Source organism: Protopterus annectens, chromosome 1.part2, assembly GCF_019279795.1.
Source record: "Protopterus annectens isolate FY-2018-M chromosome 1.part2, PAN1.0, whole genome shotgun sequence".
Classification (NCBI taxonomy): Eukaryota; Metazoa; Chordata; order Ceratodontiformes; family Protopteridae; genus Protopterus; species Protopterus annectens.
The window spans coordinates 109847378-109861988 of record NC_056727.1 but is presented as its reverse complement, the minus strand read 5'-3'; the positions used below and the strand labels follow the sequence as shown (position 1 = coordinate 109861988).

Sequence of the window (14611 nt, the reverse complement as noted above, 5' to 3'; positions counted from 1 at the left end):
AGGGGGGCTGCTGCCCTCTTTAATCCCTTTCAATACAAACAAAAAAAAACTCAAGGTATTTAAGGGAAGTAGCAAAAATTGAGTTAAACGTATTGAGTTGTTGAGGGGCGTATGCCATCCTGTTTTTCTGTCACCTCACTTAATTAGAAAATAAGAAATCTAAAGTTCATTTTGCAATCAGTACAAAAAAGGCAAACCGAACTAGTCTGTCCCACTGTACTTAAGCAAAATAGCGTAAATGGATAAGTAAAGCAATACTTACATAAATACTTTCCTATAAGCCAGATCCAGTGGCATCGAGGGATAAAGCCCCAAGTGTGACCCAGGCAACCCACGTTTTATTAGAGACTAAGGAGCTTTATGGAGCTGGCATGGATGATAGTTGTGACCCTCTTAAGGGGGGGCTGATGCCACTGTTGGTTTGTAGCAGTCATTTGAAAGAAGTGTGTGTGTGTGTTTGTGTTTGTGTGTGTGTGTGTGTGTGTGTGTGTGTGTGTGTGTGTGTGTGTGTGTGTGTGTAGTTTCATAGAGAAAGACATTGTAAGACATTGTGGCCCCCTGTAGTGATGTGGGTCACTGTATCCCTATCCCCACCCAGTGAAGGCATTAAGCTAGTAATTAAATCTCCTTGTGGCTGGGATGCCAACAAGCATTCAGACAACATGCAGTTTTGGTTGACTGAATGATGCCCCCCCCCCCCCCCCCCACACACACACACACACATTCACACACACAGCTCTCATTATAGTGGATAATATGGAAGATCACTCCAGTACTGGGAATTTAATGGGCTCAAGTTTGATTGGAGTAGGCTCAGTGTTGCTGTAGGTCTCTTGGCAGCCTCTCTGACCAGTTTTCATCTTGTCTTTCATCTATTTTGAAGGGATGTCCAGTTCTTTGCAATGTCACTGTTATCCCATATATTCATCCCTTTTGATGACTGTTTTCACTGTGTTCCATGGTATATCCTTTGCTGTGGAAATTTTTTTGCACCCTTCTCCTCACTGATACCTTTCAACAATGAGATCCCTTTGCTGCTTTGTAAGTTCTCTGCAAACCATGGCTTTTGCTGTAGCAGGCAACTGAGTAAATGTCAGGAAAATCCTACTAGGACAGCTGAACTTTATGTGGGGTTAATCAGTCTCTTTAATTGATGGCAGGTGTGTAGCCAAGAAGACTGAATGCTGTAATTAAATCAAAAGGTGCTTCAACAAAGTATTAGTTTAAGGGTCTCCACACTTATGAAACCAGCATATTGTACTTTTTTTATTTTTTTATATTTTTTCCCTAACAGATTTGTTTGTTTTTCAGTTGAAATGATTTATTGTGGTCTCATTTTTTATATCACAAAAAAAAATGGCATTTTAATAGGGGTGTGCACACTTTTTATATACACTGCATGTATGTCCTTAAGTAGCTGATTACTGGGTCAACTCTAAGGGGTGTATTGTCAGTGTGATAGGTGCCAGGGATCAATGACTTCCCAAAGGATACTGTTATCCATTTCTTGGCATTTAGTTTTAGTCCATGGCTCTGACATCAGTTGTTTGTCTGTGTCAGTGTGAGATTCAGTGACGGCTCCTAATTTGCAATCATGTGCAAATTTAGTCAGCCAGAGACCACTCACATCGGCCTTGACTTCTGAGAAGTAAATCCCAAAAAGGAGCGGTCCAAGGACTGATTCCTGAGGGGCTCCACTTGTGACTGGCCTCTTTGTAGAGGTGGACTACCCAATTCTATCTTCCTGGGTCCTGTCTGTGAGCCAGTTGGCTATTCACCGTGACATATGGGTTTGTACCTAACCTCTTGAGTTTGTCAACAATGCCTGAGTTGGGGTATTGTGTCAAATGCCTTGGCCAGGTCAAGGTAGGCATTGTCAACCATTTTACCCTCATCCATTGCTTTAGTGACCTTCTCAAAGAAGGCCAGCAGACTGAGTAGGCATGATCAGCCCTTGTCGAAACCAAACTGGGTTGGGTCCAGAGTCTGGCAGTTTACTATATCTCTGTTGATCATCTCCATGATAATTCTTTCCATGGCTTTACATATAAGACTAATGAGATTTATGGGTCTGTAGTTTCCATGGTCTGTAGATGGCCCACCTTTGTGCAGAGGGATGACTGTTGCCTTTCTCCATTCATGAGGCACGAAGCCTGCTTGGAGGCTACAGTTAAATAGTAATTCCAGAGGCCCTGATAGGTCATGCTTCATGCTATTTAGAAGGCATCCTTGGATATTGTCTGGGCCCATTGATGCAGTGTTCTTGGTCTTAGAGAGAGCATTAAGGACCTATTCCCTAGTGATAGTAGGGGGAGTTATATAGGTTCATAGGTTGGTACTAGGCTCTCAGCCCTAGGGCCTATACAAGCCTAGCCATAACAATTCCCTGGCTATTTCTTCCCACATTATTTACTTTCCTGGACCCCTGTCTAGCAGGGTGACTGACGTGATCCCTGGGGTGAATTTCCTTTCTCCCATCCAATCGTCAAGGTTCCTCTTGAAGAGGTCCAAAGAGGCACTCTGCTTGACATGTATGGGCAATCTATTCCAGAGTCTGGGGAGTCTCTGGGTCAGGAACCTATCTCTCCAACATGTTTTGTTTATTGTGATGACAAGGTTTAGATCCCTGGAGCGTGTAGCTCTGATATTTGATGATATTTCCTGAGGGAAGTTTGAGGAGGAGAGAGGAGTATAACTGGAGCTGAATTTATCATCCAGGAGGTTTGCTATATTTTCTGGTTCAGTATAGGTGGCTCCATTTACGATGAACTCTGCCCACAATTGTGTATTGCCTTTGAGGTTGCGGACTTCGCTAAAGAATGCTTTGTGGTTGTTCTTGGCCTGGGAGGCCAAACTTACCTCAAATTTGGCTTTGTTAGACTTTATTTGTCCTCTGAGTTGTTAGTTTAGTTTGAGAGTGCTTTTATCTTGCTGGGCGCTGCACCTCCTAATTTTTGCCATGCTTTTCTTCCTCCGATTGATTTTGTGATTCCACCAGAGTGGCTTTTTTTTTGAGTTAGTTCTGTACTTCTTCCTGGTTGGTACATCTGCCTCTCTGCAGCTATTAACATGGTTGTACAAGGTTTCTGTGAACAGTTCTGCATAGGCAGAAGTGTTCTCAGGTTTATGGGGGCTTGAAATTTTACCAGGTTCTCAATAGCAGGAGGTTAGCCTTAGAATACTTCCTGAATATTCCCGGTTTAGCTGGGGGTCCAGGTTTTATTTTTACTTCAAAGGAGACCATTTTGTGGTCCCACCTTACCAGGGAAGGCATTACAGTAGGGGGCTGTGAAGCGGTCTCCCATATTAGTGAGAACCAGATCCATGTATGGCTCCACTCCTAGTTGCTGTATTTACAATCTGGTCCAGGGAGTTTGTGTTTACAAAATCCAGGAATCTCTGTGCATATATACGGTTGATGTCATATAGGATTCCCAGTTAATTGTGGCGTAATTAAAGTCGCTCATGAATATGATGTTGGGTTGGATGGATAGTGTTTCTAATAAGTTTAAATACATAGTATGGGTTTCCTGGGTCATAGAGGGGGACCTGTAGCTTGCAAGGAAGTGGTATTGGATTTCACCTATGGTGATTTGAACATGGAGCAGCTCAAGTGCATTGTCTTGTTTGAGCATTAAAGTATATTTATTTTTGATGTAAATATAGACACCTCGACCTTTAGTCCCTGCCTGTGAAGTAGCTGGTCTAAATGTGTGGAAAGCATTATAACCTTGCACTATCGGTCTGTTCTTCTATCCCAGGCTTTTTAGGTTATTTCTGATCTTCCAGACTGTGAGGGCAAAACTTCTGCCCTTTCTCTGTTATGGACTTCCTCCCTCATCGTTCCATCAAGTGTCGTTATGATACAGCAGGTGCCTCCTATAGGGCTGCTGCTTTTGGGTCAGTGATGAGGAGGTATTCTTGGCTTCGGCTTCCGTCTTTGCCTGATGGTAGTAAGGCTAAATTAATGGAGGCGCCTCTTGATAATAAACACTTGTTTGGAGAAGCTGCTGCTGCTTTGTTTAAAACCCTTCAGGATAAGAGTAGGAATTTACAGGAGCTTAGACATGTGTTTGTTTTTCTTGTGCCTAAATTTCAGAGAAACTACCTCAGTAAGCCTAGCTTTGTTCGCAGGCAATCTCACCCTCCTCCTAAAGGCAAAAAGGGTGGCAAGCAGGCTCTTCCTGCTAAGGCTGCTCAGACTTCTGTACCTCACAGGTCTCCTTTTCCAGATAAACCAGGTACTGTTTGACTATCCTGTTTTTCCCAGCCACTTTCCTGTTTTTCTTCGCCTTTCTCTTTGGTGACAGATTACTCAGGATTCCTGGGTCCTGTCCATAATTCGCCAGAGGTATTTCATGGTTTGGAAATCTCTTCCCCCTTTTTATGAGTATTCCTCAACCCTCTCAGGAACAACTCTCCTCCTTTCCAGAGGTGCTGTTGGACCTTTTGACTCAGGGTACTATTCAAGAGGTACCTGTGTCCAAAAGGAGAAGGGGTTTTACTCTACGATGTTACTAGTACCCAAAAAAGGGTAGTTGGAGACTAAATCTAGGCCTCTCTCATCTAAACACTTTTCTGAAGGTGACCTCTTTTTGAATGTTGTCCCTTCAGACTGTTCCCTCTTTTGCTTCCTCAGGCTTATATAGTGTATCTGGAGCTCAAGGTGCTTATCTCCATATCCCGATCTATTCCCTTTTCAGGACATTTTTGTTTTCTCTGTTGCTTCCTGACATTTTCAGTTCTCTGCTTTACCCTTTGGCCTTTCTACTGCTCAAAGGGTATTCACCAAATGCCTTGCTCTTTTGATTATTTTTTTCAGGATCCAGGGGATCCAAGTATTTCCTTATTTGGATGACCTGTTATTTCAGGCATCCTCTCCAGAGATCCTGTTGCAAAATCTTCATTTTGCCATTTCCCTTCTGCAAAGCCTGGGGTTCACAATACATTTCAAAAAGTCTTTTCTAACTCCTTTGGACCAGGTTTTTCTGATGTGCAGGATTCAGTCTCTTAAGTTCAATTTTGGCATCCCTGCCTCCTCCCAAGGCCTTAACACTCATCTCCTTCTTTCAAACTGTTCTTCTGCACTCTGTTACAGCCAGAGAGTTTCTGAGATTTGTGGCATCCACCATCCGTATGCTCCCTCTAGCCAAACTCCACATGAGAAAGTTTCATTAGTTTCTGAAATCAGTTTGGCTTCAGCATGCACATCACCTAGAATTTGTAGTTCCTTTTCTACCTTGTCTCAAGAAGGAACGTCACTGGTGGATCCAGCAGTTGTCATAAAATCCAGAGCTTTCTTTTCATCACCCTCTTCCCTCTCAGGAGCTGATCACAGATTCTTCAGTTTTGGGATGGTGAGCAGCTTTTTTCTCCCTTAAAGATGCCGGGGATGTGGTTGTTTCTTCAACAGAAGGAGAACATCAATGCCAAAGAGATGAGAGCTCTTCTGCTGGCACTTCAGATTTTTCATCCTCTTTTCTTCCCAGGAACTCTCATGGTATTTACAGACAATACGACAGTGATGTATGTAAACAAATTGGGGGGGGGGGGACAAGATCATATCTTCTTTGCCAGTTGGCAGTGCTGGTGTAGGATCTTTTTGCGTTTCCTTAGGTCAAAACATTGTGGTAGACACTCTGAGCAGGTCCTTAACTCAGTCCTATGAATGAATGCATCACAGGGATGTGTTTCTGGACATTGTCCACCAGTGGGATACTCCTCACATAGATCTATTTGCCTCCCCTCTGAACAGAGAACTTCCTCTCTTGTACCAGAGTCCCAGATCCTCTGGTGTGGAAAGTGAATGCCATCTCTTTTTCTTGGAAGGGGATGTTTCTTTATTCTTTCCCTTCCATTCCCCTCATTCCAAAAGTCTTGTTCAAAATTCAACAGGACACTCCCAAAATCTTCTTGGCACAGACAGCATCGGTTCCCTCTTTGTCTGCATTTAGCCATGGACAGTCATCACAAGTTACCTCACAAGGTGGAACTACTCACGCAAGACAAAGGATCTCTCATCCATCCCCACTTGTTCACTGTTAACTGACACTGTGGGTGATAGGATTTTGATTCCACATAGGCATCTTTTTTTCTGATGATGTGCTTAGGGCACTGTAGGAGGCCAGGAAACCCAATACTAGGAAATCCTACTTATCCAAATGGAAGAGGTTTTCTGTTTGGTATCTTTCTCATAACCTGGATCCACTTTCTGTGGATGTTCCTTTGGTTCTATCATAGCTGTGTGAATTGCTCAGTGCTGGATTGGCTTATTCTTCTGTTAAGACCCATGTATCAGCTGTCTCTGCTTGTCTGGCTTTATCTTCTAGATTTGAGGCTAAACAAATCCTAAAAGTTGTCCTTCATATTAGGCCTCCCAGGAAGCCTGTTCCTCCTCCCTGGGTTCTTAATTGTGTTGTGGAAAAATTGACTCAGACTCCGTTTGAGCCTACAGCTTCAGCTTCCCTGCAACTCAGTGCTCTTGGAAGACTGTTCTTTTGTTAGACCTTGCGTCTGCCAGACAGATGTCTGAGCTTCAAGCCCTTTTGGTTCGTCCTCCTTTTTTTGTGTTTCATAAGGACAAGGTGACTTTGGGTACTAATCCTTCTTTTATGCCCAAGGTGGTGGATGAGTTGTCCTTTTTAATCAGTCTATTCATTTGCCCACTTTTTTCCATTCTCCACAATCTGACTGTGAGAAGGTGCTGCTGCACACATTGGTTGTGCATAGACAAGTCAGATTTTATTTCAATAAGACAAAGCCTGTTAGGAAATCTGATCAGGTCTTTGTTTCCTTTTATCCTAGGCCCTTGGGATTACCTGTATCCAAGCACATGATTTCTTCTTGAATCTCAAAAGCTGTTTCTTTTTGTTATTCTTTTCATGGCAAGAGCCTTCGTTATTCTGTTATGGCTCATTGTGCTAGAGCTGTGGCTTCTTCTGGTGCTTTGTTCAAGGGTTTGGATACTAACTCTATGATTGAAGCAGCCACCTGGACTTCTGTGCATGCATTTACCAAGCACTACAAGTTGGATGGAATCTCCAGTGCTAGAGCTGCTTTTGCTAGGGCCATCCTTCATGGCTTCCTAGAGAGCTCTGCTGGTCCTTCCTCCTCCCAAGTTTCTTCCTGAGCTTTGGCACTCTCCCTAATGTTATGAATATTGCAGCAGTGAAATGGAGGGACATGGTACAGTTGTGTAAAATCTCTACCATAAAGTTAGATGTCCTTTTCTTCACTGTTGCAGTGTTGACTCACTCCCTCCACCCCCTGGTCCGTTTCTGTTCTAGATGTACTGATTAACTTTTCCTTTCCTTGGACTGGCATTCCTACTGGGGCTCTCAGTTCTGAGGATGGAATGTCTGGACGTCACCTTTATGCCCTATGCTATGCAAGGAGCATAAGTGTGATGTACAACATACCTTAAGCAACCTAAAGACTTTGGTGTATTGGCCGGACGTTGGGTCGCCCTTGGCAGGGCCCTAATGTAATGAATACTGCAACAGTGAAGAGAAGGACTTCTACTGTTACGGTAAGATTTTACACAGCTGTACTTTCTTGTGTTGTAAGGGTCCCTTCTAAGAACAGAAGTGCAAGGATCCTTATAGCCCATGTTCAGAGGCTGGCTTATCTGGGCCATATCTCTCGCCTTCACATTTTTAACTGAAACTGAAGGACACCTTATCCTCTGCCTCATCTCCAGAGGATCTTTCCTTGGGGGGGGGGGGGGGGGCATTCCTTAAGATGAAGGTTTTTCAGTGGGAGTCCAGAGAATACTTGCATTCCCAATTAAGATATAGTACCTTCATGGGCCTGCTAGTGGTAAGAGATTTAGCTATTCCCTCAGTTTTAGATGGCGTGGATGATGTATTCATTAATGCATCTTGAGTCTGATTTCCTCCCCTATGCTCTCTGGAAATCTGACCAGTTTTGCCAGACTGAGAATTCCCACACTGTCTGGCTGATGTAACTGTAGTGATCCGTCTGGTACCATGGCATTCAGAGCTTTAAATTGTCAGAGCCATATGCTCAAATAACAACAATCTGTGCTGGAGAAGATGAGGTCTAAAACAGAAGGGAATCACGCATAACGATGTGAAACAAGACATGGAGTGGCCATTCTAGAAAGTGTGGATATGATGTAGCAGATACATCAAACAAGGCAGCAATGCAAGTCAGTTCTTTGGAGACATGCCTAGCTTGGCTAAACAGCCCCCTCCAGCTCATGTAAAGGTGGAGCTCCAAAGTTCACCCCCGGACAGGGAACCCCTGTTTGGAACCCCAGCACTTGTCTGTAGAAAAACTGTACAAAAGGATAAAGAGCGCACAATTAGTTGTCTTTCTCTTTCAGAGACACCTAAATTCACCAAGAATTACCTCTCTAGGTCAGGTCATGTCAGACAGAGATAAGCCCAGCAAGGGAAAGAGGTCCAGATACAGAAAAGAATGGCACTCAAAAGTTATGGAGAAGTCTGAGGACTTCAGGACCATGCCTGCCAGAGAGAACCACCATGACTCATTCAGGCTACCCCCTCCCCAGAATCCCAACCCTCCCCAAACCCAGACCATCTTCCCTTTCCACCTCCATGGAAGATGGAAGGGAATCTGTAATTGTTTTTAATTGGGTGTGAGACTGTCACTCAAGACCAGTGTGTCCTGAACATCTTTAAACAACTTTTTAGACTACAGTTTCAAAGCAGACCAGAGCTAGGGGGCTTTGCCCTTATCCAAAGAATGGGTAACCTTTAGTCCACCCATGATTAAGTATCTCCTTGACCAGGGGCACCGTACGAGAGTATCTGAAGAGGAAAAACACTGGATTCTATTGAAGGCACTTTTTCTTAGTGCCTGGAAAAAAAGGCGTATTGGGCCTGTTTTGGACCTGCTAGGACTAAACAAGTTTATTCCAAAATTCAGAATGCTTTCTCTTCATGGCCTTCTGCTTTGCTTATCGCTTCAAGCATTCCTGGACATTGTGGATCTAAAAGATGCCCTTCTTTCATATGCCCTATGCCAGTGCCTGCAGAAGCTATGCAGACTCATATGTTGAAAAGGGAAATCTTTCTACATACAAACAACCATACTACTGCATACAGAACCAGGTAGTCACACACAGCTCCAGTCAAACATATACACCTACAAATACTGAAGCTCTTAAAAGTAACCTACCTAAGCCACAAAATCCTCCTCAATGTAACCTAAGTAACAAATAATCTCAACAATCTCCCACACACTAAATACAGGCACCACCCACTATGAAACATACATTCAATAGTCACATTGGCTCAATTCAGAAGCCCAAAAGACCAATGTCTATACGGACCTGTAACTAGTTACATGTGATTTCATGGTGAGTCACACTGATGCATCACTCACCAGGTTGTACAAGTTGGTGGTCATTGTCAGTTGCCTGCCAGATGCCAGGATTTACCACATCATCCATGAACTCACATCTTTACACCACAAGTACAACATGACAGTCATAGCGCATGTGTGTGTAAATGACTTAAGCTGTACCTCTCTGGACTATATGAAAAGAGACATGACAGAGGTCTCAGAATATGGCTGAGGCAGGCGTGAACCTTGCCTTGAGCAGCATTTTACTATCAACAAGAGTTATGTCACAATAGGAACAAAAGATGACTGCAACAACTGGCAACTTCTGGTGTCATTTAAAGAGGGTATAGTATATCAGCCTATGTGAAAATAGACGGCTGTCCTTACTGCCTTGCTAATGATAGCCTCCACCTATTCCCCCAGAGCTTTTTACATACTGGCAAAGTCCTTGTCCACCCCTTAATGTCTTATTTAGGCACTGTCAGTCTTCTAAAGTATCCAGAATAAAATAGAGTCTGGATAACATAAAGGCATTGCTGCTCAACACTAGAAGCCTTGGTGGGGGGGGGGGGGACTACACACCTTGCAAGCAGTCTTCACCCTAGAAAGCATTGATATATGCATTATCAGAGACATGTTTCAGGACCAATAAAGACACTCCTTCAGTGCAGGTTTTTATTGCCTACCATATGTTTAGGTTCATTGTACTAGATGTAGGTACTAAATGCGGCAGTGTCTTCATATTCTTAGAATGTTTCATCGCCATACTTGTTAGACAAGGTAATGATTTGGAACTTCTCCATATCCAACTTAGTATTAATAAAACCCCTTATCATGTCATAGCATAGGACCCCCTCCATGTTTTATATCTGCTTGAGTTTAGTGCAATATTTGTATATAAGATTTAGGTATATGAGTTTAGAACAGTATCTGTTTGAGCTTAGTACTATCTGTATATGCATCCCACCTTTATTCCTAGCCTTTAGCTAGATATTGTTATGTCTGTTCATTACTATGTTTCGTATTGTATGTATAGCTAATGTTTGCTGCAGTATGTATTATTTGCTATTGCATGTATATTCATTTGTTCTTCATGTACTGTGCTTGCTCATTCATTGTTCTGTGGAGCTTTTCTCCCTGGGCCGCCACTGAAAAAGGACCTGTGTTCAGTTGGAATTTCCCGGTAAATAAATAAATAAAATAAATATAATGTTCACCTCAGCACCATACCTCCTACCTGACTAGTATGGATTCCCTATACAGCAAGTCAAACACTCTCGTAGGAGACTTCAACTGCCCCTTCATTAACTAGGAGATGTGTACAACCTCAAATATTTATGCTCAGAAATTTCTGGACTTCATCAGTACAAACTCTGTAGAGCAGATTATCCACACCCCAGCAAGGGACAATAAAATCCTGGATTTGTTTATTTACCAATGGGTGCCAGCTTTGCTCCCCACCATTTGTCACTTCCTCACTGGTGAAACCAGATAAAAAATTAGTCACATTCATCATGAGATAGAAGCCAGAGGTTATGTAAAGGCTAATCTACTCAAACCGAATGATGATTTGACTAAATTCAGAATCCCCTTCCAACATGATGATTCCTTTCCCACCAAATTATTTGCACATGTAAACAGCTGCATAAATGCATCTATCCCTCCAAGGAGGTAAATATAATGGCACATTTAAGAAACTTCTATGGTGGAACCCAGATATAAATAGACTCTATAATATTAGAAAAAAATAATTGCACTCAGAAATAAATTTAATACACTTGCTAAGCTAAACAAAAAGACTCTGGACTCAGATCAAGTCAACCAAAGCCATATAATAACCACATAGATGAAGGGTAACCACAAAGTTTTCTTTAACTGTGTTAGTAACATCAGAAGTAATGCACATCACTTTGCAGAGCTGATGGTAAATTTCTCCTGAGTCCGCCAAGATATTTCGCTGAGTTTTCTCTGTTGTTGTAGTTCTCTTACATTGTGCACATTTTTCTGTATTTTGTTGTATTTTTCTCAGATTTAGTGAAATTATTTCCAAAGATTCCTGATACTACAGGAATTATGACTTGTGCTGTAAAGCAATTGTTACTGCACTTGAGCTCAAAACCATTATTTACATTAGAGTTCTTTTGCACTCTGGTGGGAGCAGAGCTGAATTCTTCCCATCCAAATTGGAAACTGCTGGTGGAAGTTTGTGTGTTTATCCGATTGGCCTGAGGGATTAACTGTGTAAAAATCTTTCTTCCTGCTTGGATAAAAGCCTTTGTAAATGCAGTTCCCCATGCCTTGTATATAAGCAAACCTCTCCAGTTTAAAATCCTCTATAGGAAACACTTTCATAGTCTCCTACTTTCACAGCTGCTTGAAGAACTGTCCGTTTGTGCAGATGAAAGTACCACTGCAGGTCATCTAATATTATTCTACTAAACATACTCACTTTGACCTTTAAGTGAGTCTCCCTTACTCCTTTCCATGGATCTGGTATAATGGATAGGCACTTCCCTGTCATCTCTCTTTCTGGCCTGGTGGATATGGCCATCTGAAGGTAGTGTATTAACTAGCTTATGTTCACTAATAACCATTTCATTTTAGAACAGCCAAACACAGTGTGTGAGAGCTGTAAATATACAATGTCTTTGGAGGCAAAGCTCTCACATACACACATGAAACGAGCAAACCAGATTGTTAGAGTTGCACCTAAAATACTACCAACACTAAGGAACAAACAAATAGACCCACATATGCAGAGGTATTCACTTGTAATCTACCCAAATCTCCAAGATCTCCTAAAAGCATCAATCAGAAAAAGACAGTACCTCACAAAACACATGTCTGAAAGTCATAGTAGCCCCACTTCCAAGCCCATAAGGCAACACACCACATAACCAAACATTCTAGTTATTGGGGATTCTATTGCAAGACATACTGATGTCCCCCTTACCAGGCTAAACCAGGAGAAGGTCACAGTGATCTGTCTATCTGGACCCAGAATCCACCAGATCACCCATACACTCAGGTCTTTAAATTACAAGTACCAGTATGACATGATCATAGTCCATGTGAGTGTAAATGACCTAAGATGTAATTCACTGTAGTATATGAAAAGAGACATGATGAAGCTGTCTGTCTATGTGCCCCAGGCAGGTATGAATGTAGCCTTGTGTAGCATCCTATGTTCACCTATGATGATGCCACAGTGTCAGCAAAAAATGATCGACTTCAACAGTTGCTTAGTTTCTGGTTTCACAACAAGGCAATCCAGTATCTGTCAGCCTGAGGAGGCATGATCGACAAGCCATGATACTTTACCAGAGATGGTTTGCACTTGTCACCATTTGGCTTCCGTATGCTAGCAAAAATGTTATCCCCGCAGTGCCTTTTTAGGCTGTGCCAAGTTGTTAAACCATCCAGCATATGAAAAATCACTCACAGCTACCAAAAGGTAATGCAGCTCAACTGTAGGAGTTTAAATAAAAAAATGCACTCACTGGAAGCACTCCTCAGCCTGGAGAATACAGACATGTGTGCAGTCACAGAAACATTGTTCAGAACACTAGAAAGCACCCCAGCTATCAAAGGCTACAGTGCCTTTCATACATTTCGATCCCCCTCAGCTAAGGTAAAACAAAGGGAGGAGGTGTCTCAGTGTTCATAAAGGACAAGTACACTGCTAGACTGGTCCAACATCATGACTCACTTGAGCTACTCTGTGCCCAACTAACGATGGGTGTGACCCCCTGTCATATCTTTGCTAGCTGCAGATCCACTAACATGAATCTGGAAAGCTATACATCCTACCTAAACCTATTGGAATTTCTTAACATTCAGCCTAACACCATCTTATGGATGACTTCATCTACCCCCCCGTACTCACAAACCTGGGGGGAGGGGGTGCTGCTCCCTCCCATGCATTAACTCCTCCCCGTAAGATCTGACTACAAAATGATCTCCTTTACTATTAAAAGTAACCTAGAACCCCCAAACCAATTAGGAACTTTGCTAAGGCTGATTATCCCAAACTAAGTGACATCTTATTAAACTTCCAAACCTGGATGACACTGAGGCCTAATCTGAGATGTACAACCACATTCATAGCTGCATAGAGGAAGACAGTAGCTGTCTGAGTCAAACCCGTGATTACTAGCAAAAATAAACCACTCTTGTGGACCACTAGCATAAATAGGCTATTTAGCAAAAGAAAAAGTATCCTCTCTAAAGTCAAGAAGGAACAAACAAATCTGTGCAAAAAGACACTCACCAGTCTAAACAAACAAATTAGAGAACTGGTCAAATCTGCCAGAGTAAATTGAGGCAAAGATAGCCTCCCAGCTGAAAGATAACCATAAGGATTTTTTTTAATTATGTTTGTAACCTCAGGGGAAACATTTATCAATGTGCCAAGTTAATCATGAATGGCAACACTTACACCTAGCCTGAAGCTATAGCAAACTTGCTGACCGACAAGTTCAGTTCATCCCCCCCCCCCGTTATCACCTTCTACTACATCCAAAGAAATACCCACAATCATCCCCCTACCAGTCATTACGAGGGAACAGGTCCTTGCCCCCCTTGCTAAAGCCAAAAACACGGCCTCCATGGATCCTGACAGCATTCCAGGATGCTTCTTAAGTAGCTTAAAACAGAATCTATCAGGGCCACTCAAAACCCTCTTTAACCACAACCTGCAAATGGGCTTTGTCCCAGAGGAATGTAGGACTGCAACAGTCAGTCCCTTTGCACAAGGGGGGCCCATCAGGGGAAACGCTCAGCAATATGCCGAGTTAATCATGAATGGCAACACTTACACCCAGCCTGAAGCTGTAGCAAACCTGCTGACCGACAAGTTCAGTTCACCCCCCCCCTGCCATCACCTCCTACTACACCCAAAGAAATACCCACAATGACCCCCCCCTACCAGTCATTATGAGGGAACAGGTCCTTGCCCCCCTTGCTAAAGCCAAAAACATGGCCTCCATGGATCTCAACAGCATTCCAGGATGCTGCTTAATTAGCTTAAAACATAATCTATTAGGGCCACTCAAAACCCTCTTTAACCACAGCCTGAAAATGGGCTTTGTCCCAGAGGAACGTAGGACTGCAACACTCTGCACAGGGGGGGGGGGGGGCATCAACTGAGCCAGAAAACTACAAACCCATAAGCTTGACCAGTCTGATCTGCAAGGCCATGGAGAGAGTTATCATGGACATGATCAATAATGACACAGGAACCCTCCAAAAACTGGACCAGACCCAATTTGGCTTTGTC

The 14611-nt window shown here is 42.8% G+C and overlaps 1 protein-coding gene across 1 annotated transcript in view; it reads left to right on the top strand.

The window, feature by feature from the left end:
* PSME4 (proteasome activator subunit 4) overlaps window positions 1-14611 on the top strand; it is a 2990260-nt gene that overhangs the window by 1079891 nt on the left and 1895758 nt on the right. The window lies entirely within an intron of this gene.